Raw genomic sequence first — 27006 nt, 5'->3', positions numbered from 1 at the left:
TTTACTTAGAATCGTCGTACCTAAATCCACTCATTGTGCTGCTACTAGCCTTATGACGTTGATTTCCTGGCTGAGTGATATTCCACTGTACATGAGGACCACAACTTCTTTATCCAATTTTCCCTTTCCTAGGATATTTAAGGTGTAATGAAGTGGCGGTTTTTGTCAACAGAGCAGCCGTAAACTTTGAGGTGCCTGAGTCTTGCTGAATTTTAGTTTTCCCAATTTATACGCCCATGAGTGGAAGTGCCCTATGCTCTCTAAGCTGTGTTTTTTAGATGTTTCAAGACACACCGTACACTTCTCCAGAGTGGCTGTTGGCAATTTACATCCCGCCCATCAGCGTAGCAAGGCTCCCATTTCTCCATGGCCGGTCCTGCATTTCTAGTTTTGACACATTTTTCCACATGGCCCTTTTGCCCTCTGTGAAGCGAGACTACTTTGGAGCGCTGATTTGCCTTTCCAGGTTGCTTGGTTGGCCAAAAAGGGCGTAAGGTTTTTTCCTGAATATATTCAGGAAAAAACGCATACGCCCTTTTTGGCCAAGGGCATCATTGTCCACGTTTGGCCGCTTTTCATGTACTTTCAAGGCGATTCGAATCTACCTCCTGAAATCTGTATCCTGCAATTCTGCCTTGCTTTCAAATCCTCTTCGTTGCCTTCCCTCAATATATTTGTGGACGAGAGTTATCATTTATAACTCTGCAGGTTTGTGAATTGCAGTGCCCCTGAGCTCCATTTTTCAAGTCGCTTTTTTGGGAGCTGGCCGCAAAAGTGCAGGATTGCTTCAGGCCCTCTTCTGGTTCTGGGGGGCAGGCTGAGCTTGTGGTTAATTCTTCTTCCTACTGGGAAAATAGAGTGACCTGTGCCTGTCCCAACCCCTAGAGCTAGTCTCTCATTGGTTCCCCCTCTTCCCGTTCATCCTCAGGACAAATTGCAACCTGTATGGATCAGGAGGTTAAAGGTGCTGATTCTCCAAGGAGGGAGATGGCTAGTAAAGCGGCTGGAATGGCCAACCCGAGCACAAGGAGATGAGAAATGAGGTGCGTTTTAGAAACCTTTCCCGATCACACGGTGTAACATCTTCTGGGTTTCTCATGTATGTTTTCGATGTAGGAAGATGCCCTTGAACCTGGAGATTTGGGATCCATGGGATGGGTACCATGCAGTATTACTTTAAAGGGTCTGCGTTGGCTCACCCAACCTCACCAAACCTCTCAGCCCCAAGAGTGTCCACCCTTATGTCTCAATCAGCTGTGGGTCTAGATATGGTCAATCCAGGTTGCATCACAGCCCCTGAACGAATTGTGTAAGAATTTCTCTCTCTTTCACTGTCTTTGTTTCACGGGTTTTGAAAAGCAATTTATTTTTATAATGGGGTTACCTGCTTTTCACGGCTGTGTTTATGCCGCTTTACACCCCCTTGACTCACTTACAGAGAGATATCAATACATAGGTTTGAAGATTCTTACTAGTCAGATATATTCTTGTGGGGTGAAAAGGGGGTGTTGAGTCCAGTTCACTGAGCAAGGAGTAGGGCTTGTCTATTACATATTGGGTTTATGGAACGGTATCTGAGCTAATTTGAAACCCTTGTTTCATGCATCACCCCACCTCACCTTTTCCGTTCAGAAGCCATAGTGTGTTTTCTAAACGTGTGACTCTGTTCTGTTTTGTAATTCAGTTCAAGTGTAGCGGTTTTTACTTTCCCTCTATAAGTGATATCTTATGATAATTGTCTTTTTCTGTGTGACTTATTTCCCTTAGAATCGTCGTACCTAAATCCACTCTTCGTGCTGCTACTAGCCTTATGACGTTGATTTCATGGCTCAGTGATATTCCACTGTACATGAGGACCACAACTACTTTATCCATTTTTCTATTTCCTAGGATATTTAAGGTGTAATGAAGTGGGGTTCTTGTCAACACAGCAGCCCTAAACTTTGGGGTGCCTGTGTCTTGCTGATTTTTAGTTTTCCCAATTTATACGCCCATGAGTGGAAGTGCCCGATGCTCTCCAAGCTGTGTTTTTTAGATGTTTCAGGACACAACGTACACTTCTCCAGAGTGGCTCTTGTCAATTTACATCCCGCCCAACAGCATCGTAAGGCTCCCATTTCTCCATGGCCGGTGCTGCATTTCTGGTTTTGACACTTTTTTCCGCATGGCCCTTTTGTCCGCTGGGAAGCGAGACTTCTTTGGAGCGCTGATTTGCCTTTCCAGGTGGCTTGGCTGGCCAAAAAGGGCGTATGCGTTTTTTCCTGAATATATTCAGGAAAAAACGCATACGCCCTTTTTGGCCAAGGGCATCATTGTCCATGTTTTGCCGCTTTTCATGTGCTTTCAAGGCGATTCGAATCTACCTCCTGAAATCTGTTTCCTGCAATTCTGCCTTGCTTTCAAAGCCTCTTCGTTGCCTTCCCTCAATATATTTGTGGACGAGAGTTATCATTTATAACTCTGCAGGTTTGTGAATTGCAGTGCCCCTGAGCTCCATTTTTCAACTCGCTTTTTGGGAACGGGCCGCAAAAGTGCAGGATTGCTGCAGGCCCTCTTCTCGTTCTGGGGGCAGGCTGAGCTTGTGGTTAATTCTTCTTCCTGATGGGAAAATAGAGTGACCTGTGCCTGTCCCAACACCTAGAGCTAGTCTCTCATTGGTTCCCCCTCTTCCCGTTCATCCTCAGGACAAATTGCAACCTGTACGGAACAGGAGGTTAAAGGTGCTGATTCTCCAAGGAGAGAGATGGCTAGTAAAGTGGCTGGAATGGCGAACCCGAGCGCAAGGAGATGAGAAATGATGTGCGTTTTAGAAACTTTTCCCAATCACACGGTGTACCATATTCTGGGTTTCTCATGCATGTTTTCGATGTAGAAAGATGCCCTTGAACCTGGAGATTTGGGACCCATGGGATGGGTACCATGCAGTATTACTTTAAAGGGTCTGCGTTGGCTCACCCAACCTCACCAAACCTCTCAGCCCCAAGAGTGTCCACCCTTATGTCTCAATCAGCTGTGGGTCTAGATATGGTCAATCCAGGTTGCATCACAGCCCCTGAACGAATTGTGTAAAATTTCTCTCTCTTTCACTGTCTTTGTTTCACGGGGTTTTAAAAGTAATTTATTTTTATAATGGGGTTTAGGTGCTTTTCACGGCTGTGTTTAGGCCACTTTACACCCCCTTGACTCACTTACAGAGATATATCAATACATAGGTTTGAAGATTCTTACTAGTCAGATATATTCTTGTGGGGTAAATAGGGGGTGTTGAGTCCAGTTCACTGAGCAAGGAGTAGGTCTTGTCTATTACATATTGGGTTTATGGAACGGTATCGGAGCTAATTTGAAACCCTTGTTTTATGCATCACCCCACCTCACCATTCCCGTACAGCAGCCATAGTGTGTTTTCTAAACGTGTGACTCTGTTCTGTTTTGTAATTCAGTTCAAGTGTAGCGGTTTTTACATTCCCTCTATAAGTGATATGTTATGATAAGTGTCTTTTTCTGTGTGACTTATTTCCCTTAGAGTCGTCATACCTAAATCCACTCATCGTGCTGCTACTAGCCTTATGACGTTGATTTCTTGGCTGAGTGATATTCCATTGTACATGAGAACCACAACTTCTTTATCCATTTTTTTCTTTCCTAGGATATATAAGGTGTAATGAAGTGGGGGTTCTTGTCAACCTAGCAGCCCTATACTTTGGGGTGCCTGTGTCTTGCTGATTTTTAGTTTTCCCAATTTATACGCCCATGAGTGGAAGTGCCCTATGCTCTCTAAGCTGTGTTTTTTAGATGTTTCAGGACACACCGTACACTTCTCCAGAGTGGCTGTTGGCAATTTACATCCCGCCCATCAGCGTAGCAAGGCTCCCATTTCTCCATGGCCGGTCCTGCATTTCTGGTTTGGACACTTTTTTCCGCATGGCCCTTTTGCCCGCTGGGAAGCGAGACTTCTTTGGAGCGCTGATTTGCCTTTCCAGGTGGCTTGGTTGGCCAAAAAGGGCGTATGCGTTTCTTCCTGAATATATTCAGGAAAAAAACGCATACGCCCTTTTTGGCCAAGGGCATAATGGTACATGTTTTGCCGCTTTTCATGTGCTTTCAAGGCGATTCGAATCTACCTCCTGAAGTCTGTTTCCTGTAGTTCTGCCTTGCTTTCAATGCCTTTTCGTTGCCTTCCCTCAATATATTTGTGGACGAGAGTTATCATTTATAACTCTGCAGGTTTGTGAATTGCAGTGCCCCTGAGCTCCATTTTTCAAGTCGCTTTTTTGGGAGCTGGCCGCAAAAGTGCAGGATTGCTTCAGGCCCTCTTCTGGTTCTGGGGGGCAGGCTGAGCTTGTGGTTAATTCTTCTTCCTGATGGGAAAATTGAGTGACCTGTGCCTGTCCCAACACCCAGAGCTAGTGTCTCATTGGTTCCCCCTCTTTCCGTTCATCTTCAGGACAAATTGCAGCCTGTACAGAACAGGAGGTTAAAGGTGCTGATTCTACAAGGAGTGAGATGGCTAGTAAAGCGGCTGGAATGGGGAACCCGAGAACAAGGAGATGAGAATTGAGGTTCGTTTTAGAAACTTTTCCCAATCACACGGTGTACCATCTTCTGGGTTTCTCATGCATGTTTTCGATGTAGGAAGATGCCCTTGAACCTGGAGATTTGGGACCCATGGGATGGGTACCATGCAGTATTACTTTAAAGGGTCTGCGTTGGCTCACCCAACCTCACCAAACCTCTCAGCCCCAAGAGTGTCCACCTTTATGTCTCAATCAGCCGTGGGTCTAGATATGGTCAATTCAGTTTGCATCACAGCCCATGAACGAATTTTGTAAGAATTTCTCTCTCTTTCACTGTCTGTTTCACGGGTTTTGAAAAGTAATTTATTTTTATAATGGGGTTTAGCTGCTTTTCACGGCTGTGTTTAGGCCGCTTTACACCCCCTTGACTCACTTACAGAGATATATCAATACACAGGTTTGAAGATTCTTACTAGTCAGATATATTCTTGTGCGGTGAATAGGGGGTGTTGAGTCCAGTTCACTGAGCAAGGAGTAGGGCTTGTCTATTACATATTGGGTTTATGGAACGGTATCTGAGCTAATTTGAAACCCTTGTTTTATGCATCACCCCACCTCACCTATCCCGTTCAGCAGCCATAGTGTGTTTTCTAAACGTGTGACTCTGTTCTGTTTTGTAATTCAGTTCAAGTGTAGCGGTTTTTACATTCCCTCTATAAGTGATATCTTATGATAATTGTCTTTTTCTGTGTGACTTATTTCCCTTAGAATCGTCGTACCTAAATCCACTCATTGTGCTGCTACTACCTTATGAAGTTGATTTCATGGCTGAGTGATATTCCATTGTACAGGAGGACCACAACTTCTTTATCCATTTTTCTCTTTCCTAGGATATTTAAGGTGTAATGAATTGGGGGTTCTTGTCGACAGAGCAGCCCTAAACTTTGTGGTGCCTGTGTCTTGCTGATTTTTAGTTTTCCAATTTATACGCCCATGAGTGGAAGTGCCCTATGCTCTCTTAGCTGTGTTTTTTAGATGTTTCAGGACACACCGTACACTTCTCCAGAGTGGCTGTTGGCAATTTACATCCCGCCCATCAGCGTAGCAAGGCTCCCATTTCTCCATGGCCGGTCCTGCATTTCTGGTTTGGACACTTTTTTCCGCATGGCCCTTTTGCCCGCTGGGAAGCGAGACTTCTTTGGAGCGCTGATTTGCCTTTCCAGCTTGCTTGTTTGGCCAAAAAGGGCGTATGCGTTTTTTCCTGAATATATTCAGGAAAAAACGCATACGCCCTTTTTGGCCAATGGCATCATTGTCCACGTTTTGCCGCTTTTCATGTGCTTTCAAGGCGATTCGAATCTACCTCCTGAAATCTGTTTCCAGCAATTCTGCCTTGCTTTCAAAGCCTCTTCGTTGCCTTCCCTGAATATATTTATGGACGGGAGTTATCATTTATAACTCTGCAGGTTTTTGAATTGCAGTGCCCCTTAGCTCCATTTTTCAACTCGCTTTTTTGGGAGCGGGCCGCAAAAGTGCAGGATTGCTGCATGCCCTCTTCTGTTTCTTGGGGGGCAGGCTGAGCTTGTGGTTAATTCTTCTTCCTGATGGGAAAATAGAGTGACCTGTGCCTGTCCCAAAACCTAGAGCTAGTCTCTCATTGGTTCCCCCTCTTCCCGTTCATCCTCAGTACAAATTGCAACCTGTACGGAACAGGAGGTTAAAGGTGCTGATTCTCCAAGGAGGGAGATGGCTAGTAAAGCGGCTGGAATGGCGAACCCGAGCACAAGGAGATGAGAAATGAGGTGCGTTTTAGAAACCTTTCCCGATCACACGGTGTACCATCTTCTGGGTTTCTCATGCATGTTTTCAATGTAGGAAGATGCCCTTGAACCTGGAGATTTGGGACCCATGGAATGGGCACCATGCAGTATTACTTTAAAGGGTCTGCGTTGGCTCACCCAACCTGCCCAAACCTCTCAGCCCCAAGAGTGTCCACCCTTATGTCTCAATCAGCTGTGGGTCTAGATATGGTCAATCCAGGTTGCATCACAGCCCCTGAACGAATTTTGTAAAAATTTCTCTCTCTTTCACTGTCTTTGTTTCACGGGTTTTGAAAAGTAATTTATTTTTATAATGGGGTTTAGCTGCTTTTCACGGCTGTGTTTAGGCCGCTTTACAGCCCCTTGACTCACTTACAGAGAGATATCAATACATAGGTTTGAAGATTCTTACTAGTCAGATATATTCTTGTGCGGTGAATAGGGGGTGTTGAGTCCAGTTCACTGAGCAAGGAGTAGGTCTTGTCTATTACATATTGGGTTTATGGAACGGTATCTGAGCTAATTTGAAACCCTTGTTTTATGCATCACCCCACCTCACCTTTCCCGTTCAGCAGCCATAGTGTGTTTTCTAAACGTGTGACTCTGTTTTGTTTTGTAATTCAGTTCAAGTGTAGCGGTTTTTACATTCCCTCTATAAGTGATATCTTATGATAAGTGTCTTTTTCTGTGTGACTTATTTCACTTAGAATCGTCGGACCTAAATTCACTTATCGTGCTGCTACTAGCCTTATGATGTTGATTTCATGGCTGAGTGATATTCCATTGTACATGAGAACCACAAATTCTTTATCCATTTTTCTCTTTCCTAGGATATTTAACGTGTAATGAAGTGGGGGTTCTTGTCAAGAGAGCAGCCCTGAACTTTGGGGTGCCTGTGTCTTGCTGATTTTTAGTTTTCCCAATTTATACGCCCATGAGTGGAAGTGCCCTATGCTCTCTAAGCTGTGTTTTTTAGATGTTTCAAGACACACCGTAGACTTCTCCACAGTGGCTGTTGGCAATTTACATCCCGCCCATCAGCGTAGCAAGGTTCCCATTTCTCCATGGCCGGTCCTGCATTTCTGGTTTGGACACTTTTTTCCGCATGGCCCTTTTGCCCGCTGGGAAGCGAGACTTCTTTGGAGCGCTGATTTGCCTTTCCAGGTGGCTTGGTTGGCCAAAAAGGGCGTATGCGTTTCTTCCTGAATATATTCAGGAAAAAAACGCATACGCCCTTTTTGGCCAAGGGCATAATGGTACATGTTTTGCCGCTTTTCATGTGCTTTCAAGGCGATTCGAATCTACCTCCTGAAGTCTGTTTCCTGTAGTTCTGCCTTGCTTTCAATGCCTTTTCGTTGCCTTCCCTCAATATATTTGTGGACGAGAGTTATCATTTATAACTCTGCAGGTTTGTGAATTGCAGTGCCCCTGAGCTCCATTTTTCAAGTCGCTTTTTTGGGAGCTGGCCGCAAAAGTGCAGGATTGCTCAGGCCCTCTTCTGGTTCTGGGGGGCAGGCTGAGCTTGTGGTTAATTCTTCTTCCTGATGGGAAAATTGAGTGACCTGTGCCTGTCCCAACACCCAGAGCTAGTGTCTCATTGGTTCCCCCTCTTTCCGTTCATCTTCAGGACAAATTGCAGCCTGTACAGAACAGGAGGTTAAAGGTGCTGATTCTACAAGGAGTGAGATGGCTAGTAAAGCGGCTGGAATGGGGAACCCGAGAACAAGGAGATGAGAATTGAGGTTCGTTTTAGAAACTTTTCCCAATCACACGGTGTACCATCTTCTGGGTTTCTCATGCATGTTTTCGATGTAGGAAGATGCCCTTGAACCTGGAGATTTGGGACCCATGGGATGGGTACCATGCAGTATTACTTTAAAGGGTCTGCGTTGGCTCACCCAACCTCACCAAACCTCTCAGCCCCAAGAGTGTCCACCTTTATGTCTCAATCAGCCGTGGGTCTAGATATGGTCAATTCAGTTTGCATCACAGCCCATGAACGAATTTTGTAAGAATTTCTCTCTCTTTCACTGTCTGTTTCACGGGTTTTGAAAAGTAATTTATTTTTATAATGGGGTTTAGCTGCTTTTCACGGCTGTGTTTAGGCCGCTTTACACCCCCTTGACTCACTTACAGAGATATATCAATACACAGGTTTGAAGATTCTTACTAGTCAGATATATTCTTGTGCGGTGAATAGGGGGTGTTGAGTCCAGTTCACTGAGCAAGGAGTAGGGCTTGTCTATTACATATTGGGTTTATGGAACGGTATCTGAGCTAATTTGAAACCCTTGTTTTATGCATCACCCCACCTCACCTATCCCGTTCAGCAGCCATAGTGTGTTTTCTAAACGTGTGACTCTGTTCTGTTTTGTAATTCAGTTCAAGTGTAGCGGTTTTTACATTCCCTCTATAAGTGATATCTTATGATAATTGTCTTTTTCTGTGTGACTTATTTCCCTTAGAATCGTCGTACCTAAATCCACTCATTGTGCTGCTACTACCTTATGAAGTTGATTTCATGGCTGAGTGATATTCCATTGTACAGGAGGACCACAACTTCTTTATCCATTTTTCTCTTTCCTAGGATATTTAAAGTGTAATGAATTGGGGGTTCTTGTCGACAGAGCAGCCCTAAACTTTGTGGTGCCTGTGTCTTGCTGATTTTTAGTTTTCCAATTTATACGCCCATGAGTGGAAGTGCCCTATGCTCTCTTAGCTGTGTTTTTTAGATGTTTCAGGACACACCGTACACTTCTCCAGAGTGGCTGTTGGCAATTTACATCCCGCCCATCAGCGTAGCAAGGCTCCCATTTCTCCATGGCCGGTCCTGCATTTCTGGTTTGGACACTTTTTTCCGCATGGCCCTTTTGCCCGCTGGGAAGCGAGACTTCTTTGGAGCGCTGATTTGCCTTTCCAGCTTGCTTGTTTGGCCAAAAAGGGCGTATGCGTTTTTTCCTGAATATATTCAGGAAAAAACGCATACGCCCTTTTTGGCCAATGGCATCATTGTCCACGTTTTGCCGCTTTTCATGTGCTTTCAAGGCGATTCGAATCTACCTCCTGAAATCTGTTTCCAGCAATTCTGCCTTGCTTTCAAAGCCTCTTCGTTGCCTTCCCTGAATATATTTATGGACGAGAGTTATCATTTATAACTCTGCAGGTTTTTGAATTGCAGTGCCCCTTAGCTCCATTTTTCAACTCGCTTTTTTGGGAGCGGGCCGCAAAAGTGCAGGATTGCTGCATGCCCTCTTCTGTTTCTTGGGGGGCAGGCTGAGCTTGTGGTTAATTCTTCTTCCTGATGGGAAAATAGAGTGACCTGTGCCTGTCCCAAAACCTAGAGCTAGTCTCTCATTGGTTCCCCCTCTTCCCGTTCATCCTCAGTACAAATTGCAACCTGTACGGAACAGGAGGTTAAAGGTGCTGATTCTCCAAGGAGGGAGATGGCTAGTAAAGCGGCTGGAATGGCGAACCCGAGCACAAGGAGATGAGAAATGAGGTGCGTTTTAGAAACCTTTCCCGATCACACGGTGTACCATCTTCTGGGTTTCTCATGCATGTTTTCAATGTAGGAAGATGCCCTTGAACCTGGAGATTTGGGACCCATGGAATGGGCACCATGCAGTATTACTTTAAAGGGTCTGCGTTGGCTCACCCAACCTGCCCAAACCTCTCAGCCCCAAGAGTGTCCACCCTTATGTCTCAATCAGCTGTGGGTCTAGATATGGTCAATCCAGGTTGCATCACAGCCCCTGAACGAATTTTGTAAAAATTTCTCTCTCTTTCACTGTCTTTGTTTCACGGGTTTTGAAAAGTAATTTATTTTTATAATGGGGTTTAGCTGCTTTTCACGGCTGTGTTTAGGCCGCTTTACAGCCCCTTGACTCACTTACAGAGAGATATCAATACATAGGTTTGAAGATTCTTACTAGTCAGATATATTCTTGTGCGGTGAATAGGGGGTGTTGAGTCCAGTTCACTGAGCAAGGAGTAGGTCTTGTCTATTACATATTGGGTTTATGGAACGGTATCTGAGCTAATTTGAAACCCTTGTTTTATGCATCACCCCACCTCACCTTTCCCGTTCAGCAGCCATAGTGTGTTTTCTAAACGTGTGACTCTGTTTTGTTTTGTAATTCAGTTCAAGTGTAGCGGTTTTTACATTCCCTCTATAAGTGATATCTTATGATAAGTGTCTTTTTCTGTGTGACTTATTTCACTTAGAATCGTCGGACCTAAATTCACTTATCGTGCTGCTACTAGCCTTATGATGTTGATTTCATGGCTGAGTGATATTCCATTGTACATGAGAACCACAAATTCTTTATCCATTTTTCTCTTTCCTAGGATATTTAACGTGTAATGAAGTGGGGGTTCTTGTCAAGAGAGCAGCCCTGAACTTTGGGGTGCCTGTGTCTTGCTGATTTTTAGTTTTCCCAATTTATACGCCCATGAGTGGAAGTGCCCTATGCTCTCTAAGCTGTGTTTTTTAGATGTTTCAAGACACACCGTAGACTTCTCCACAGTGGCTGTTGGCAATTTACATCCCGCCCATCAGCGTAGCAAGGTTCCCATTTCTCCATGGCCGGTCCTGCATTTCTGGTTTGGACACTTTTTTCCGCATGGCCCTTTTGCCCGCTGGGAAGCGAGACTTCTTTGGAGCGCTGATTTGCCTTTCCAGGTGGCTTGGTTGGCCAAAAAGGGCGTATGCGTTTCTTCCTGAATATATTCAGGAAAAAAACGCATACGCCCTTTTTGGCCAAGGGCATAATGGTACATGTTTTGCCGCTTTTCATGTGCTTTCAAGGCGATTCGAATCTACCTCCTGAAGTCTGTTTCCTGTAGTTCTGCCTTGCTTTCAATGCCTTTTCGTTGCCTTCCCTCAATATATTTGTGGACGAGAGTTATCATTTATAACTCTGCAGGTTTGTGAATTGCAGTGCCCCTGAGCTCCATTTTTCAAGTCGCTTTTTTGGGAGCTGGCCGCAAAAGTGCAGGATTGCTTCAGGCCCTCTTCTGGTTCTGGGGGGCAGGCTGAGCTTGTGGTTAATTCTTCTTCCTGATGGGAAAATTGAGTGACCTGTGCCTGTCCCAACACCCAGAGCTAGTGTCTCATTGGTTCCCCCTCTTTCCGTTCATCTTCAGGACAAATTGCAGCCTGTACAGAACAGGAGGTTAAAGGTGCTGATTCTACAAGGAGTGAGATGGCTAGTAAAGCGGCTGGAATGGGGAACCCGAGAACAAGGAGATGAGAATTGAGGTTCGTTTTAGAAACTTTTCCCAATCACACGGTGTACCATCTTCTGGGTTTCTCATGCATGTTTTCGATGTAGGAAGATGCCCTTGAACCTGGAGATTTGGGACCCATGGGATGGGTACCATGCAGTATTACTTTAAAGGGTCTGCGTTGGCTCACCCAACCTCACCAAACCTCTCAGCCCCAAGAGTGTCCACCTTTATGTCTCAATCAGCCGTGGGTCTAGATATGGTCAATTCAGTTTGCATCACAGCCCATGAACGAATTTTGTAAGAATTTCTCTCTCTTTCACTGTCTGTTTCACGGGTTTTGAAAAGTAATTTATTTTTATAATGGGGTTTAGCTGCTTTTCACGGCTGTGTTTAGGCCGCTTTACACCCCCTTGACTCACTTACAGAGATATATCAATACACAGGTTTGAAGATTCTTACTAGTCAGATATATTCTTGTGCGGTGAATAGGGGGTGTTGAGTCCAGTTCACTGAGCAAGGAGTAGGGCTTGTCTATTACATATTGGGTTTATGGAACGGTATCTGAGCTAATTTGAAACCCTTGTTTTATGCATCACCCCACCTCACCTATCCCGTTCAGCAGCCATAGTGTGTTTTCTAAACGTGTGACTCTGTTCTGTTTTGTAATTCAGTTCAAGTGTAGCGGTTTTTACATTCCCTCTATAAGTGATATCTTATGATAATTGTCTTTTTCTGTGTGACTTATTTCCCTTAGAATCGTCGTACCTAAATCCACTCATTGTGCTGCTACTACCTTATGAAGTTGATTTCATGGCTGAGTGATATTCCATTGTACAGGAGGACCACAACTTCTTTATCCATTTTTCTCTTTCCTAGGATATTTAAGGTGTAATGAATTGGGGGTTCTTGTCGACAGAGCAGCCCTAAACTTTGTGGTGCCTGTGTCTTGCTGATTTTTAGTTTTCCAATTTATACGCCCATGAGTGGAAGTGCCCTATGCTCTCTTAGCTGTGTTTTTTAGATGTTTCAGGACACACCGTACACTTCTCCAGAGTGGCTGTTGGCAATTTACATCCCGCCCATCAGCGTAGCAAGGCTCCCATTTCTCCATGGCCGGTCCTGCATTTCTGGTTTGGACACTTTTTTCCGCATGGCCCTTTTGCCCGCTGGGAAGCGAGACTTCTTTGGAGCGCTGATTTGCCTTTCCAGCTTGCTTGTTTGGCCAAAAAGGGCGTATGCGTTTTTTCCTGAATATATTCAGGAAAAAACGCATACGCCCTTTTTGGCCAATGGCATCATTGTCCACGTTTTGCCGCTTTTCATGTGCTTTCAAGGCGATTCGAATCTACCTCCTGAAATCTGTTTCCAGCAATTCTGCCTTGCTTTCAAAGCCTCTTCGTTGCCTTCCCTGAATATATTTATGGACGAGAGTTATCATTTATAACTCTGCAGGTTTTTGAATTGCAGTGCCCCTTAGCTCCATTTTTCAACTCGCTTTTTTGGGAGCGGGCCGCAAAAGTGCAGGATTGCTGCATGCCCTCTTCTGTTTCTTGGGGGGCAGGCTGAGCTTGTGGTTAATTCTTCTTCCTGATGGGAAAATAGAGTGACCTGTGCCTGTCCCAAAACCTAGAGCTAGTCTCTCATTGGTTCCCCCTCTTCCCGTTCATCCTCAGTACAAATTGCAACCTGTACGGAACAGGAGGTTAAAGGTGCTGATTCTCCAAGGAGGGAGATGGCTAGTAAAGCGGCTGGAATGGCGAACCCGAGCACAAGGAGATGAGAAATGAGGTGCGTTTTAGAAACCTTTCCCGATCACACGGTGTACCATCTTCTGGGTTTCTCATGCATGTTTTCAATGTAGGAAGATGCCCTTGAACCTGGAGATTTGGGACCCATGGAATGGGCACCATGCAGTATTACTTTAAAGGGTCTGCGTTGGCTCACCCAAGCTGCCCAAACCTCTCAGCCCCAAGAGTGTCCACCCTTATGTCTCAATCAGCTGTGGGTCTAGATATGGTCAATCCAGGTTGCATCACAGCCCCTGAACGAATTTTGTAAAAATTTCTCTCTCTTTCACTGTCTTTGTTTCACGGGTTTTGAAAAGTAATTTATTTTTATAATGGGGTTTAGCTGCTTTTCACGGCTGTGTTTAGGCCGCTTTACAGCCCCTTGACTCACTTACAGAGAGATATCAATACATAGGTTTGAAGATTCTTACTAGTCAGATATATTCTTGTGCGGTGAATAGGGGGTGTTGAGTCCAGTTCACTGAGCAAGGAGTAGGTCTTGTCTATTACATATTGGGTTTATGGAACGGTATCTGAGCTAATTTGAAACCCTTGTTTTATGCATCACCCCACCTCACCTTTCCCGTTCAGCAGCCATAGTGTGTTTTCTAAACGTGTGACTCTGTTTTGTTTTGTAATTCAGTTCAAGTGTAGCGGTTTTTACATTCCCTCTATAAGTGATATCTTATGATAAGTGTCTTTTTCTGTGTGACTTATTTCACTTAGAATCGTCGGACCTAAATTCACTTATCGTGCTGCTACTAGCCTTATGATGTTGATTTCATGGCTGAGTGATATTCCATTGTACATGAGAACCACAAATTCTTTATCCATTTTTCTCTTTCCTAGGATATTTAACGTGTAATGAAGTGGGGGTTCTTGTCAAGAGAGCAGCCCTGAACTTTGGGGTGCCTGTGTCTTGCTGATTTTTAGTTTTCCCAATTTATACGCCCATGAGTGGAAGTGCCCTATGCTCTCTAAGCTGTGTTTTTTAGATGTTTCAAGACACACCGTAGACTTCTCCACAGTGGCTGTTGGCAATTTACATCCCGCCCATCAGCGTAGCAAGGCTCCCATTTCTCCATGGCCGGTCCTGCATTTCTGGTTTGGACACTTTTTTCCGCATGGCCCTTTTGCCCGCTGGGAAGCGAGACTTCTTTGGAGCGCTGATTTGCCTTTCCAGGTGGCTTGGTTGGCCAAAAAGGGCGTATGCGTTTCTTCCTGAATATATTCAGGAAAAAAACGCATACGCCCTTTTTGGCCAAGGGCATAATGGTACATGTTTTGCCGCTTTTCATGTGCTTTCAAGGCGATTCGAATCTACCTCCTGAAGTCTGTTTCCTGTAGTTCTGCCTTGCTTTCAATGCCTTTTCGTTGCCTTCCCTCAATATATTTGTGGACGAGAGTTATCATTTATAACTCTGCAGGTTTGTGAATTGCAGTGCCCCTGAGCTCCATTTTTCAAGTCGCTTTTTTGGGAGCTGGCCGCAAAAGTGCAGGATTGCTTCAGGCCCTCTTCTGGTTCTGGGGGGCAGGCTGAGCTTGTGGTTAATTCTTCTTCCTGATGGGAAAATTGAGTGACCTGTGCCTGTCCCAACACCCAGAGCTAGTGTCTCATTGGTTCCCCCTCTTTCCGTTCATCTTCAGGACAAATTGCAGCCTGTACAGAACAGGAGGTTAAAGGTGCTGATTCTACAAGGAGTGAGATGGCTAGTAAAGCGGCTGGAATGGGGAACCCGAGAACAAGGAGATGAGAATTGAGGTTCGTTTTAGAAACTTTTCCCAATCACACGGTGTACCATCTTCTGGGTTTCTCATGCATGTTTTCGATGTAGGAAGATGCCCTTGAACCTGGAGATTTGGGACCCATGGGATGGGTACCATGCAGTATTACTTTAAAGGGTCTGCGTTGGCTCACCCAACCTCACCAAACCTCTCAGCCCCAAGAGTGTCCACCTTTATGTCTCAATCAGCCGTGGGTCTAGATATGGTCAATTCAGTTTGCATCACAGCCCATGAACGAATTTTGTAAGAATTTCTCTCTCTTTCACTGTCTGTTTCACGGGTTTTGAAAAGTAATTTATTTTTATAATGGGGTTTAGCTGCTTTTCACGGCTGTGTTTAGGCCGCTTTACACCCCCTTGACTCACTTACAGAGATATATCAATACACAGGTTTGAAGATTCTTACTAGTCAGATATATTCTTGTGCGGTGAATAGGGGGTGTTGAGTCCAGTTCACTGAGCAAGGAGTAGGGCTTGTCTATTACATATTGGGTTTATGGAACGGTATCTGAGCTAATTTGAAACCCTTGTTTTATGCATCACCCCACCTCACCTATCCCGTTCAGCAGCCATAGTGTGTTTTCTAAACGTGTGACTCTGTTCTGTTTTGTAATTCAGTTCAAGTGTAGCGGTTTTTACATTCCCTCTATAAGTGATATCTTATGATAATTGTCTTTTTCTGTGTGACTTATTTCCCTTAGAATCGTCGTACCTAAATCCACTCATTGTGCTGCTACTACCTTATGAAGTTGATTTCATGGCTGAGTGATATTCCATTGTACAGGAGGACCACAACTTCTTTATCCATTTTTCTCTTTCCTAGGATATTTAAGGTGTAATGAATTGGGGGTTCTTGTCGACAGAGCAGCCCTAAACTTTGTGGTGCCTGTGTCTTGCTGATTTTTAGTTTTCCAATTTATACGCCCATGAGTGGAAGTGCCCTATGCTCTCTTAGCTGTGTTTTTTAGATGTTTCAGGACACACCGTACACTTCTCCAGAGTGGCTGTTGGCAATTTACATCCCGCCCATCAGCGTAGCAAGGCTCCCATTTCTCCATGGCCGGTCCTGCATTTCTGGTTTGGACACTTTTTTCCGCATGGCCCTTTTGCCCGCTGGGAAGCGAGACTTCTTTGGAGCGCTGATTTGCCTTTCCAGCTTGCTTGTTTGGCCAAAAAGGGCGTATGCGTTTTTTCCTGAATATATTCAGGAAAAAACGCATACGCCCTTTTTGGCCAATGGCATCATTGTCCACGTTTTGCCGCTTTTCATGTGCTTTCAAGGCGATTCGAATCTACCTCCTGAAATCTGTTTCCAGCAATTCTGCCTTGCTTTCAAAGCCTCTTCGTTGCCTTCCCTGAATATATTTATGGACGAGAGTTATCATTTATAACTCTGCAGGTTTTTGAATTGCAGTGCCCCTTAGCTCCATTTTTCAACTCGCTTTTTTGGGAGCGGGCCGCAAAAGTGCAGGATTGCTGCATGCCCTCTTCTGTTTCTTGGGGGGCAGGCTGAGCTTGTGGTTAATTCTTCTTCCTGATGGGAAAATAGAGTGACCTGTGCCTGTCCCAAAACCTAGAGCTAGTCTCTCATTGGTTCCCCCTCTTCCCGTTCATCCTCAGTACAAATTGCAACCTGTACGGAACAGGAGGTTAAAGGTGCTGATTCTCCAAGGAGGGAGATGGCTAGTAAAGCGGCTGGAATGGCGAACCCGAGCACAAGGAGATGAGAAATGAGGTGCGTTTTAGAAACCTTTCCCGATCACACGGTGTACCATCTTCTGGGTTTCTCATGCATGTTTTCAATGTAGGAAGATGCCCTTGAACCTGGAGATTTGGGACCCATGGAATGGGCACCATGCAGTATTACTTTAAAGGGTCTGCGTTGGCTCACCCAACCTGCCCAAACCTCTCAGCCCCAAGAGTGTCCACCCTTATGTCTCAATCAGCTGTGGGTCTAGATATGGTCAATCCAGGTTGCATCACAGCCCCTGAACGAATTTTGTAAAAATTTCTCTCTCTTTCACTGTCTTTGTTTCACGGGTTTTGAAAAGTAATTTATTTTTATAATGGGGTTTAGCTGCTTTTCACGGCTGTGTTTAGGCCGCTTTACAGCCCCTTGACTCACTTACAGAGAGATATCAATACATAGGTTTGAAGATTCTTACTAGTCAGATATATTCTTGTGCGGTGAATAGGGGGTGTTGAGTCCAGTTCACTGAGCAAGGAGTAGGTCTTGTCTATTACATATTGGGTTTATGGAACGGTATCTGAGCTAATTTGAAACCCTTGTTTTATGCATCACCCCACCTCACCTTTCCCGTTCAGCAGCCATAGTGTGTTTTCTAAACGTGTGACTCTGTTTTGTTTTGTAATTCAGTTCAAGTGTAGCGGTTTTTACATTCCCTCTATAAGTGATATCTTATGATAAGTGTCTTTTTCTGTGTGACTTATTTCACTTAGAATCGTCGGACCTAAATTCACTTATCGTGCTGCTACTAGCCTTATGATGTTGATTTCATGGCTGAGTGATATTCCATTGTACATGAGAACCACAAATTCTTTATCCATTTTTCTCTTTCCTAGGATATTTAACGTGTAATGAAGTGGGGGTTCTTGTCAAGAGAGCAGCCCTGAACTTTGGGGTGCCTGTGTCTTGCTGATTTTTAGTTTTCCCAATTTATACGCCCATGAGTGGAAGTGCCCTATGCTCTCTAAGCTGTGTTTTTTAGATGTTTCAAGACACACCGTAGACTTCTCCACAGTGGCTGTTGGCAATTTACATCCCGCCCATCAGCGTAGCAAGGTTCCCATTTCTCCATGGCCGGTCCTGCATTTCTGGTTTGGACACTTTTTTCCGCATGGCCCTTTTGCCCGCTGGGAAGCGAGACTTCTTTGGAGCGCTGATTTGCCTTTCCAGGTGTCTTGGTTGGCCAAAAAGGGCGTATGCGTTTTTTCCTGAATATATTCAGGAAAAAACGCATACGCCCTTTTTGGCCAAGGGCATCATTGTCCATGTTTTGCCGCTTTTCATGTGCTTTCAAGGCGATTCGAATCTACCCCCTGAAGTCTGTTTCCTGTAGTTCTGCCTTGCTTTCAATGCCTTTTCGTTGCCTTCCCTCAATATATTTATGGACGAGAGTTATCATTTATAACTCTGCAGGTTTGTGAATTGCAGTGCCCTTGAGTTCCATTTTTCAACTCGCTTTTTTGGGAACGGGCCGCAAAAGTGCAGGATTGCTGCAGGCCCTCTTCTGGTTCTGGGGGCAGGCTGAGCTTGTTGTTAATTCTTCTTCCTGATGGGAAAATAGAGTGACCTGTGCCTGTCCCAACACCTAGAGCTAGTCTCTCATTGGTTCCCCCTCTTCCCGTTCATCCTCAGGACAAATTGCAACCTGTACGGAACAGGAGGTTAAAGGTGCTGATTCTCCAAGGAGGGAGATGGCTAGTAAAGCGGCTGGAATGGCGAACCCGAGCGCAAGGAGATGAGAAATGATGTGCGTTTTAGAAACTTTTCCCAATCACACGATGTACCATCTTCTGGGTTTCTCATGCATGTTTTCGATGTAGAAAGATGCCCTTGAACCTGGAGATTTGGGACCCATGGGATGGGTACCATGCAGTATTACTTTAAAGGGTCTGTGTTGGCTCACCCAACCTCACCAAACCTCTCAGCCCCAAGCGTGTCCACCCTTATGTCTCAATCACCTGTGGGTCTAGATATGGTCGATCCAGGTTGCATCACAGCCCCTGAAGGAATTTTGGAAGAATTTCTCTCTCTTTCACTGTCTTTGTTTCACGGGTTTTGAAAAGTAATTTATTTTTATAATAGGGTTTAGCTGCTTTTCACGGATGTGTTTATGCTGCTTTACACCCCCTTGACTCACTTACAGAGAGATATCGATACATAGGTTTGCAGAATCTTACTAGTCAGATATATTCTTGTGGGTGAATAGGGGGTGTTGAGTCCAGTTCACTGAGCAAGGAGTAGGTCTTGTCTATTACATATTGGGTTTATGGAACGGTATCTGAGCTAATTTGAAACACTTGTTTATGCATCACCCCACCTCACCTTTCCCGTTCAGCAGCCATAGTGTGTTTTCTAAACGTGTGACTCTGTTCTGTTTTGTAATTCAGTTCAAGTGTAGCGGTTTTTACATTCACTCTATAAGTGATATCTTATGATAAGTGTCTTTTTCTGTGTGACTTATTTCACTTAGAATCGTCGTACCTAAATCCACTCATCGTGCTTCTACTAGCCTTATGACGTTGATTACATGGCTGAGTGATATTCCATTGTACATGAGGACCACAACTTCTTTATCCATTTTTCTCTTTCCTAGGATATTTAAGGTGTAATGAAGTGGGGGTTCTTGTCAACAGAGCAGCCCTAAACTTTGGGGTGCCTGTGTCTTGCTGATTTTTAGTTTTCCCAATTTATACGCCCATGAGTGGAAGTGCCCTATGTTCTCTAAGCTGTGTTTTTTAGATGTTTTAGGACACACCGTACACTTCTCCAGAGTGGCTGTTGGCAATTTACATCCCGCCCATCAGCGTAGCAAGGCTCCCATTTCTCCATGGCCGGTCCTGCATTTCTGGTTTGTACACTTTTTTCCGCATGGCCGTTTTGCCCGCTGGGAAGCGAGACTTCTTTGGAGCGCTGATTTGCCTTTCCAGGTTGCTTGGTTGGCCAAAAAGGGCATCATTTTCCACGTTTTGCCGCTTTTCATCTGCTTCCAAGGCGATTCGAATCTACCTCCTGAAATCTGTTTCCTGCAATTCTGCCTTGCTTTCAAATCCTCTTCGTTGCCTTCCCTCAATATATTTGTGGACGAGAGTTATCATTTATAACTCTGCAGGTTTGTGAATTGCAGTGCACCTGAGCTCCATTTTTCAACTCGCTTTTTTGGAGCGGGCCGCAAAAGCGCAGGATTGATTCAGGCCCTCTTCTGGTTCTGGGGGACAGGCTGAACTTGTGGTTAATTCTTCTTCCTGATGGGAAAATACAGTAGTCTGTGCCTGTCCCAACACCTAGAGCTAGTCTCTCATTGGTTCCCCCTCTTCCCGTTCATCCTCAGGACAAATTGCAACCTGTACGGGAAAGGTGGTTAAAGGTGCTGATTCTCTGAGGAGTGAGATGGCTAGTAAAGTGGATGGAATGGTAAACGGGAGCTCAAGGATGTGAGAAATGAGGTGCGTTTTAGAAACCTTTCCCGATCACACGGTGTACCATGTTCTGGGTTTCTCATGCATGTTTTCGATGTAGGAAGATGCCCTTGAACCTGGAGATTTGGGACGCATGGGATGGGTACCATGCAGTATTACTTTAAAGGGTCTGCGTTGGCTCACCCAACCTCACCAAACCTCTCAGCCCCAAGAGTGTCCACCCTTATGTCTCAATCAGCTGTGGGTCTAGATATGGTCAATCCATGTTGCATCACAGCCCCTGAACGTATTTTGTAAGAATTTCTCTCTCTTTCACTGTCTTTGTTTCACGGGTTTTGAAAAGTTATTTATTTTTATAATGGGGTTTAGCTGCTTTTCACGGCTGTGTTTATGTCACTTTACACCCCCTTGACTCACTTACAGAGAGATATCAATACATAGGTTTGCAGCTTCTTTCTAGTCAGATATATGCTTGTGCGGTGAATAGGGGATGTTGAGTCCAGTTCAATCAGCAAGGAGTAGGTCTTGTCTATTACATATTGGGTTTATGGAACGGTATCTGAGCTAATTTGAAACCCTTGTTTTATGCATCACCCCACCTCACCTTTCCCGTTCAGCAGCCATAGTGTGTTTTCTAAATGTGTCACTCTGTTCTGTTTTGTAATTCAGTTCAAGTGTAGCGGTTTTTACATTCCCTCTATAAGTGATATCTTATAACAAGTGTCTTTTTCTGTGTGACTTATTTCACTTAGAATTGTCGTACCTAAATCCACTCATCGTGCTGCTACTTGCCTTATGACGTTGATTACATGGCTGAGTGATATTCCATTGTACATGAGGACCACAACTTCTTTATCCATTTATCTCTTTCCTAGGATATTTAAGGTGTAATGAAGTGGGGGTTCTTGTCAACAGAGCAGCCCTAAACTTTCGGGTGCCTGTGTCTTGCTGATTTTTAGTTTTCCCAATTTATACGCCCATGAGTGGAAGTGCCCTATGCTCTATAAGCTGTGTTTTCTTAGATGTTTCAGGACACAAAGTACACTTCTCCAGAGTGGCTGTTGGCAATTTACATCACGCCCATCAGCGTAGCAAGGCTCCCATTTCTCCATGGCCGGTCCTGCATTTCTGGTTTGTACACTTTTTTCCGCATGGCCCTTTTGCCCGCTGCGAAGCGAGACTTCTTTGGAGCGCTGATTTGCCTTCCCAGGTTGCTTGGTTGGCCAAAAGGGTGTATGCATTTTTTCCTGAATATATTCAGGAAACAACGCATACGCCCTTTTTGGCCAAGGGCATCATTTTCCACGTTTTGCCGCTTTTCATGTGCTTTCAAGGCGATTCGAATCTACCTCCTGAAATCTGTTTCCTGCAATTCTGCCTTGCTTTCAAATCCTCTTCGTTGCCTTCCCTCAATATATTTGTGGACGAGAGTTATCATTTATAACTCTGCAGGTTTGTGAATTGCAGTGCCCCTGAGCTTCATTTTTCAACTCGCTTTTTTGGAGCGGGCCGCAAAAGCGCAGGATTGCTTCAGGGACTCTTCTGGTTCTGGGGGGCAGGCTGAGCTTGTGGTTAATTCTTCTTCCTGATGGGAAAATACAGTGGTCTGTGCCTGTCCCAACACCTAGAGCTAGTCTCTCATTGGTTCCCCCTCTTCCCGTTCATCCTCAGGACAAATTGCAACCTGTACGGAAGAGGAGGTTAAAGGTGCTGATTCTCCAAGGAGTGAGATGGCTAGTAAAGTGGATGGAATGGTAAACCCGAGCTCAAGGATGTGAGAAATGAGGTGCGTTTTAGAAACCTTTTCCGATCACACGGTGTACCATCTTCTGGGTTTCTCATGCATGTTTTCGATGTAGGAAGATGCCCTTGAACCTGGAGATTTGGGACCCATGGGATGGGTACCATTCAGTATTACTTTAAAGGGTCTGCGTTGGCTCACCCAACCTCACCAAACCTCTCAGCCCCAAGAGTGTCCACCCTTATGTCTCAATCAGCTGTGGGTCTAGATATGGTCAATCGAGGTTGCATCACAGCCCATGAACGAATTTTGTAAGAATTTCTCTCTCTTTCACTGTCTTTGCTTCACGGGTTTTGAAAAGGAATTTATTTTTATAATGGGGTTTAGCTGCTTTTCACGGCTGTGTTTATGTCACTTTATACCCCCTTGACTCACTTACAGAGAGATATCAGTACATAGGTTTGCAGCTTCTTACTAGTCAGATATATGCTTGTGCGGTGAATAGGGGGTGTTGAGTCCAGTTCACTCAGCAAGGAGTACGTCTTGTCTATTACATATTGGGTTTATGGAACGTATCGGAGCTAATTTGAAACCCTTGTTTTATGCATCACCCCACCTCACCTTTCCCGTTCAGCAGCCATAGTGTGTTTTCTAAATGTGTCACTCTGTTCTGTTTTGTAATTCAGTTCAAGTGTAGCGGTTTTTACATTCCCTCTATAAGTGATATCTTATAACAAGTGTCTTTTTCTGTGTGACTTATTTCACTTAGAATCGTCGTACCTAAATCCACTCATCGTGCTGCTACTAGCCTTATGACGTTGATTACATGGCTGAGTGATATTCCATTGTACATGAGGACCACAACTTCTTTATCCATTTATCTCTTTCCTAGGATATTTAAGGTGTAATGAAGTGGGGGTTCTTGTCAACAGAGCAGCCCTAAACTTTCGGGTGCCTGTGTCTTGCTGATTTTTAGTTTTCCCAATTTATACGCCCATGAGTGGAAGTGCCCTATGCTCTATAAGCTGTGTTTTCTTAGATGTTTCAGGACACAAAGTACACTTCTCCAGAGTGGCTGTTGGCAATTTACATCACGCCCATCAGCGTAGCAAGGCTCCCATTTCTCCATGGCCGGTCCTGCATTTCTGGTTTGTACACTTTTTTCCGCATGGCCCTTTTGCCCGCTGCGAAGCGAGACTTCTTTGGAGCGCTGATTTGCCTTCCCAGGTTGCTTGGTTGGCCAAAAGGGTGTATGCATTTTTTCCTGAATATATTCAGGAAACAACGCATACGCCCTTTTTGGCCAAGGGCATCATTTTCCACGTTTTGCCGCTTTTCATGTGCTTTCAAGGCGATTCGAATCTACCTCCTGAAATCTGTTTCCTGCAATTCTGCCTTGCTTTCAAATCCTCTTCGTTGCCTTCCCTCAATATATTTGTGGACGAGAGTTATCATTTATAACTCTGCAGGTTTGTGAATTGCAGTGCCCCTGAGCTCCATTTTTCAACTCGCTTTTTTGGAGCGGGCCGCAAAAGCGCAGGATTGCTTCAGGCCCTCTTCTGGTTCTGGGGGGCAGGCTGAGCTTGTGGTTAATTCTTCTTCCTGATGGGAAAATACAGTGGTCTGTGCCTGTCCCAACACCTAGAGCTAGTCTCTCATTGGTTCCCCCTCTTCTCGTTCATCCTCAGGACAAATTGCAAACTGTACGGAACAGGAGGTTAAAGGTGCTGATTCTCCAAGGAGTGAGATGGCTAGTAAAGTGGATGGAATGGTAAACCCGAGCTCAAGGATGTGAGAAATGAGGTGCGTTTTAGAAACCTTTTCCGATCACACGGTGTACCATCTTCTGGGTTTCTCATGCATGTTTTCGATGTAGGAAGATGCCCTTGAACCTGGAGATTTGGGACACATGGGATGGGTACCATTCAGTATTACTTTAAAGGGTCTGCGTTGGCTCACCCAACCTCACCAAACCTCTCAGCCCCAAGAGTGTCCACCCTTATGTCTCAATCAGCTGTGGGTCTAGATATGGTCAATCGAGGTTGCATCACAGCCCATGAACGAATTTTGTAAGAATTTCTCTCTCTTTCACTGTCTTTGCTTCACGGGTTTTGAAAAGGAATTTATTTTTATAATGGGGTTTAGATGCTTTTCACGGCTGTGTTTATGTCACTTTATACCCCCTTGACTCACTTACAGAGAGATATCAATACATAGGTTTGCAGCTTCTTTCTAGTCAGATATATGCTTGTGCGGTGAATAGGGGATGTTGAGTCCAGTTCAATCAGCAAGGAGTAGGTCTTGTCTATTACATATTGGGTTTATGGAACGGTATCTGAGCTAATTTGAAACCCTTGTTTTATGCATCACCCCACCTCACCTTTCCCGTTCAGCAGCCATAGTGTGTTTTCTAAATGTGTCACTCTGTTCTGTTTTGTAATTCAGTTCAAGTGTAGCGGTTTTTACATTCCCTCTATAAGTGATATCTTATGATAAGTGTCTTTTTCTGTGTGACTTATTTCACTTAGAATCGTCGTACCTAAATCCACTCATCGTGCTGCTACTAGCCTTATGACGTTGATTACATGGCTGAGTGATATTCCATTGTACATGAGGACCACAACTTCTTTATCCATTTATCTCTTTCCTAGGATATTTAAGGTGTAATGAAGTGGGGGTTCTTGTCAACAGAGCAGCCCTAAATTTTGGGGTGCCTGTGTCTTGCTGCTGATTTTTAGTTTTCCCAATTTATACGCCCATGAGTGGAAGTGCCCTATGCTCTAAAAGCTGTGTTTTCTTAGATGTTTCAGGACACAACGTACACTTCTCCAGAGTGGCTGTTGGCAATTTACATCACGCCCATCAGCGTAGCAAGGCTCCCATTTCTCCATGGCCGGTCCTGCATTTCTGGTTTGTACACTTTTTTCCGCATGGCCCTTTTGCCCGCTGCGAAGCGAGACTTCTTTGGAGCGCTGATTTGCCTTCCCAGGTTGCTTGGTTGGCCAAAAGGGTGTATGCATTTTTTCCTGAATATATTCAGGAAACAACGCATACGCCCTTTTTGGCCAAGGGCATCATTTTCCACGTTTTGCCGCTTTTCATGTGCTTTCAAGGCGATTCGAATCTACCTCCTGAAATCTGTTTCCTGCAATTCTGCCTTGCTTTCAAATCCTCTTCGTTGCCTTCCCTCAATATATTTTTGGACGAGAGTTATCATTTATAACTCTGCAGGTTTGTGAATTGCAGTGCCCCTGAGCTCCATTTTTCAACTCGCTTTTTTGGAGCGGGCCGCAAAAGCGCAGGATTGCTTCAGGCCCTCTTCTGGTTCTGGGGGGCAGGCTGAGCTTGTGGTTAATTCTTCTTCCTGATGGGAAAATACAGTGGTCTGTGCCTGTCCCAACACCTAGAGCTAGTCTCTCATTGGTTCCCCCTCTTCTCGTTCATCCTCAGGACAAATTGCAACCTGTACGGAACAGGAGGTTAAAGGTGCTGATTCTCCAAGGAGTGAGATTGCTAGTAAAGTGGATGGAATGGTAAACCCGAGCTCAAGGATGTGAGAAATGAGGTGCGTTTTAGAAACCTTTTCCGATCACACGGTGTACCATCTTCTGGGTTTCTCATGCATGTTTTCGATGTAGGAAGATGCCCTTGAACCTGGAGATTTGGGACCCATGGGATGGGTACCATTCAGTATTACTTTAAAGGGTCTGCGTTGGCTCACCCAACCTCACCAAACCTCTCAGCCCCAAGAGTGTCCACCCTTATGTCTCAATCAGCTGTGGGTCTAGATATGGTCAATCCAGGTTGCATCACAGCCCATGAACGAATTTTGTAAGAATTTCTCTCTCTTTCACTGTCTTTGCTTCACGGGTTTTGAAAAGGAATTTATTTTTATAATGGGGTTTAGCTGCTTTTCACGGCTGTGTTTATGTCAGTTTATACCCCCTTGACTCACTTACAGAGAGATATCAATACATAGGTTTGCAGCTTCTTACTAGTCAGATATATGCTTGTGCGGTGAATAGGGGGTGTTGAGTCCAGTTCACTCAGCAAGGAGTACGTCTTGTCTATTACATATTGGGTTTATGGAACTGTATCGGAGCTAATTTGAAACCCTTGTTTTATGCATCACCCCACCTCACCTTTCCCGTTCAGCAGCCATAGTGTGTTTTCTAAATGTGTCACTCTGTTCTGTTTTGTAATTCAGTTCAAGTGTAGCGGTTTTTACATTCACTCTATAAGTGATATCTTATAACAAGTGTCTTTTTCTGTGTGACTTATTTCACTTAGAATCGTCGTACCTAAATCCACTCATCGTGCTGCTACTAGCCTTATGACGTTGATTACATGGCTGAGTGATATTCCATTGTACATGAGGACCACAACTTCTTTATCCATTTATCTCTTTCCTAGGATATTTAAGGTGTAATGAAGTGGGGGTTGTTGTCAACAGAGCAGCCCTAAACTTTGGGGTGCCTGTGTCTTGCTGATTTTTAGTTTTCCCAATTTATACGCCCATGCGTGGAAGTGCCGTATGCTCTCTAAGCTGTGTTTTTTAGAGGTTTCAGGATACACCGTACACTTCTCCAGAGTGGCTGTTGGCAATTTACATCCCGCCCATCAGCGTAGCAAGGCTCCCATTGCTCCATGGCCGGTCCTGCATTTCTGGTTTGGACACTTTTTTCCGCATGGCCCTTTTGCCTGCTGGGAAGCGAGACTTCTTTGGAGCGCTGATTTGCCTTTCCAGGTTGCTTGGTTGGCCAAAAAGGGCGTATGCGTTTTTTCCTGAATATATTCAGGAAAAAACGCATACGCCCTTTTTGGCCAAGGGCATCATTGTCCACGTTTTGCCGCTTTTCATGTGCTTTCAAGGCGATTCGAATCTACCTCCTGAAATCTGTTTCCTGCAATTCAGCCTTGCTTTTAAATCCTCTTCGTTGCCTTCCCTCAATATATTTGTGGACGAGA

This window comes from Balaenoptera acutorostrata, chromosome 4, assembly GCF_949987535.1.
Source record: "Balaenoptera acutorostrata chromosome 4, mBalAcu1.1, whole genome shotgun sequence".
NCBI lineage: Eukaryota > Metazoa > Chordata > Mammalia > Artiodactyla > Balaenopteridae > Balaenoptera > Balaenoptera acutorostrata.
The sequence above is the reverse complement of the archived record's forward strand: the minus strand, read 5'-3'. Positions refer to the sequence as shown.